Source organism: Gekko japonicus, unplaced genomic scaffold, assembly GCF_001447785.1.
Source record: "Gekko japonicus isolate JY-2015 unplaced genomic scaffold, Gekko_japonicus_V1.1 scaffold4773, whole genome shotgun sequence".
Taxonomy (NCBI): domain Eukaryota; kingdom Metazoa; phylum Chordata; class Lepidosauria; order Squamata; family Gekkonidae; genus Gekko; species Gekko japonicus.
The window spans coordinates 10,415-14,726 of NW_015165980.1; the positions used below are offsets into that span (position 1 = coordinate 10,415).

The window sequence follows — 4,312 nt, forward strand, 5'->3', positions numbered from 1 at the left end:
GGACGACTATCTTTCGGGTCTGTTGTAGGGCTCTCTTTCGGCTCTGCTCCCTCCCTGCTCCTGGGAAAGCGCCTGGGAAAGAGAAGGCTTAGAGCGGACATGGTTGCAGTCTTCAGATATTTGAAGGGCTGTCATGGAGAAGACGGAGCAGATCTCTTCTCTCTTGCTCCGGATTGCAAGACTAGATCTAATGGGTGGAAATGACAAAGGAGTCGATACCAGCTAAATATCAGGAGAAACTTCCTAACGGTAAGAGTGGTTGAGCAGTGCAACAGACTGCCTCAGGAGGTGGTGGAGGCTCCTTCGCTGGACGTTTTCCATCCATCCAAAGCCTTTTATTGGCTGCGGTCACATGGAGCATTAGCCAGGCTACAGAGATGGAAGATAGGCGGATTTTCCCGGTGCGATCAAATCGCAACATCTGGGAAGCGAGGAGCTCCCAGGGCGAACCCAAGGCTTCCCGCGGAAGATGCGTCGTAAAAAACTAGTACCTCCAAGGTACTAGTTTCCGGAAACCGTGGGGCAAGGGCAGGCATCTGATCACTTTTCCGGTGGTAGCTCGTGGCATCCGGCGCCCGCCCATGTCCCGTCGCAAAAAGGGTTTTTTTCCCCAAGTCTCCATGGGATGCGCACAAGCACCCAATGGCGCATGCACACACTTCAGTTTAAAAAAGAAACAACCCCCGCCACGCCGCTTCTTTGCCGTGCCGCAGGATTTACGTATGATTGGCACCTCCCCCCGAACCACGGGACATCGGCGGGACGTTTGATCCTGCGGCCGTGCGGTAGTTAGCTCCGGGGCAAACAGCCATGCCTCCCCCCCCCCCCCCCCCCCCGCGCGATATCCGGCCTGTGTGACCCGGGCCATTGGCATATAAATAAAGATACAGTATCTAAACACAAAATCCCGCAGAGTAAAATTAAAATTGCAGAGTCACATCATCATCAAACCCAATTCACAATATCACTTATCAGGCCGTAGGACCATGGCACTGTAGAGAAACTTTGCTACTATTTTAGTTCTTTCTGTATCTGGATTATCGAGCAAGAGAAGGAGCTTAAAATCATCAGGTGTCTCCAACAAATTTGCCTAATATGGGATATAGAAGATCCCGATGGGACGCCAGGTAGAGAAGGCACTGTAGGAGGACATGGGGAACAGTTTCAACACAGTCCTTCATACAAGGACGGCACCTGCTAGGAGCAGGAATCCCTTGGAATCTGCCAGATAAGATACGTGAAGGGATTTATTTATTTATTAAATTTATATCCCGCCCTCCCCCAACGGGCTCAGGGCGGCCAACAGAAGAGGCATATGCCATAATTCGACAACTAAAAACAGAATAAAACAATCAATCACAAACTAGAGAATACGCTCTTATCAGTCCAAGATGGGGTTCCATTCACCAGCATAACCCATCAGCATAAGTTCCGGATAGTACTGTCGTCCTTTCATAACCAGTTCTTCAGTTCGTCTGGTCGTCTTGCCAGGGCCAGCTCACTTCCTGGTCGAATCCACCATCAAAGATGGCAACTCGGTGGTGGTACGGTAGCAGTGTAGGAAGAACATTAAATCTAGCCAAGGCGATGGCTCTACGCAAATTTGGAGCTATGAGTTGATAGAGGTGTACTGCTGGAAGATTTGCATTAGGAACAATCCTAGGCGTCCCAAAACTCGTGAAATCGTGGCGGGGGATCCGCATGTCTTCACAGGATCCCTGCCGCGGGGACGATGACACACGTTGCACCGCCGTCACCAGGATGTGATGCTATGCATCGCTCTGGCAACGGGACTCCAAACAGCCCCATTGCCAGAGCGACGCATAGCGTCACATCCTGGTAATGGCGGTGCAATGCGTGTCGCTGTCCCCGCGGCAGGGATCCTGTGAAAACCTACGATCCCCCGCCGCGACTTGGTAACCCTAAACAATCCCCAGATTTAAGGGAGAACAGGTTCTGTTAGCCAGGCTATAAAGAGTTTGTGGCTCTGATCCCAATAAACTAGATTTTATTTTTTAAAAGGCCTCAGACTCAGAAAGCACAGCTGGACATAAGAACATAAGAGATGCCAATGTTGGATCAGGCCAAAGGCCCATCCAGTCCAACACTCTGTGTCACACAGTGGCCCAAAATACCAGGTTTTCAAGCGGAGGCGGGACGACCATCTTTCAGGTATGTTGTAGGTATGTAGGGTGATCTTTCCGCTATGTTCCTGCAGAGTGCAGGGGGTTGGACTAGATGCCCTGCAAGGTCCCTTCCAACGCTAACATTCTATGATTCTATGCAGGAAATTCACAAATTCCTCCCCCTCCACACCCCCAGTGACCCCTGTTCCTCTGGAGGGCCAACGACAGGGAAGAGAGGCCGAGGACTAAATGGACCCTCACTGGTCTGACCCAGCAGGGCTCTTCTGAGGTTCTCATCAGGGGAAGGCCTCGGCCTCTCTGCCCTGTTGTTGGCCCTCCAGAGGAACTGGCTGGCCCCTGTGTGAGACAGGAGGCTGGACTAGATGGACTCTTCTGATGGTCTTATGTTCTTAAATCACCATGCTATGTCTTTTTCTCACAAATTGTCATAGATGAGGCAGACAAGGCCTCACCAGACTAGCTGCTGTGCCGGACCAGACGGCTCTGGGGAAGGATTAAGAAAGAAGAGAGGCTGAAGAAGGACTTGCAAAAGAAGCTACAGGTATGGAGCACCCTGCCCCAGGGCAGCAGAAACTCTCGCCCGTTCGAGAAGCCTTCCGCTCAACAGGAGAATAAAAAATCGTTCATCTCGCAAAGCACTCAGCGAGAGGTTCTAAGGTCCCTCGGTACTATTATTATCGGTGTTACGAAAGAGGTGCCGCACGCACACAGCGCCCCTGTTGTATTCGCATCCCTGCGAGTTCCCAGTTTCCAAGGTCTCCCAGGTAGCTATGGAAACCTCCCAACGGGATGCTGCACGGAGGGCCAGCCAATCCAAAGTGAGGCTCGGCAATGAACAGCTTCCTTCCCCCCCCCCGATCAAATCCCACTTTAAAAAAAAGAAGAAGAACAAATTTATTGTTGTTTTATTATTATCTGGGTTCGTCAGAAGCACGTCTAGAAGAAGTGCATCAATGGAGAGAACACACAAAGCTGCCTTCTACTGAATCGGTACCTTGGTCCATCAAGGTCCATATTGTTTGTTCAGACTGGCAGCCGCTCTCCAGGGTCTCAGGGAGAGGTCCTTCACATCACCTCCTGTCTGGTCCCTTTGAACTGGAGATGCCGGAGATTGAACCTGGGACCTTCTGCATGCCAGGCAGAGGCTCTTCCACTGAGCCATGGCCCCTCTCTGTGGCTCTCCAGGGTCTCAGGCGGAGATCTTTCCCAGCACCTCATTCCTGGTCCTTTGAACTGGAGATGCCGGGAATTGAACCTGGGACCTTCTGCGTGCCAAGCAGATGCTCTACCACTGAGCCACAGCCCCTCCCCTGAAGATGAACACACATGAAATTGCTTCATACTGAAGGAGACCATCAGTCCATCAAGGTCAATCTTGTCTACTCAGAGTGGCAGCCGCTCTCCAGGGTCTCAGGCAGAGAGAGGTCTTTCACATCACCTCCTGCCTCGTCCTTTTAACGGGAGATGCTGGGGATTGAACCTGGGACCTTCTACATGCCAAGCAGAAGCTCTTCTACTGAGCCACAGCCCCTCTTTACAGCTCTCCAGGGTCTGAAGCAGAGGTCTTTCACATCACCTCCTGCCTCGCCCTTTTAATGGGAGATGCTGGGGATTGAACCTGGGACCTTCTGCATGCCAAGCAGAGGCTCTGCCACTGAGCCACAGCCCCTCTTTACAGCTCTCCAGGGTCTCAGGCAGAGGTCTTTCACATCACCTCCTGCCTGGTCCTTTTTAACTGGAGATGCCGGGGATTGAACCTGGGACCTTCTGCATGCCAAGCAGAGGCTCTTCCACTGAGCCACAGCCCCCTCGTTACAGCTCTCCAGGGTCTCAGGCTGAAGTCTTTTCCACCACCTCCTGCCTGGTCCATTTAACTGGAGATGCTGGGGACTGAACCAGGGACCTTCTGCATGCCAGGCAGAGGCTCTTCCACTGAGCCATGGCCCTGCCCATAGCTCTCCTGGGTCTCAGAGGTCTTTCCCATCACCTCCTGCCCGGTCCTTTTCAACTGGAGATGCCGGTGACTGAACCTAGAACCTTCTGCATGCCAAGCAGAGGCTCTGCCCCTGAGCCACTGCCCCTCTCCATGACTCTCCAGGGTCTCAGGCACAGGTCTTTCCCAGCACTTCATTCCTGGTCCTTTGAACTGAAGATGCCGGGGGTTG

General features: G+C 52.5%; 1 non-coding gene across 1 annotated transcript; it reads right to left on the minus strand.

Moving 5' to 3' along the window:
* Positions 1-3,381: 3,381 nt before the first annotated feature.
* On the minus strand, positions 3,382-3,453 carry TRNAA-GGC. The gene has a single exon. It is a non-coding gene; the product is annotated as a tRNA-Ala (tRNA).
* Between the last annotated feature and the right edge of the window lie 859 nt (positions 3,454-4,312).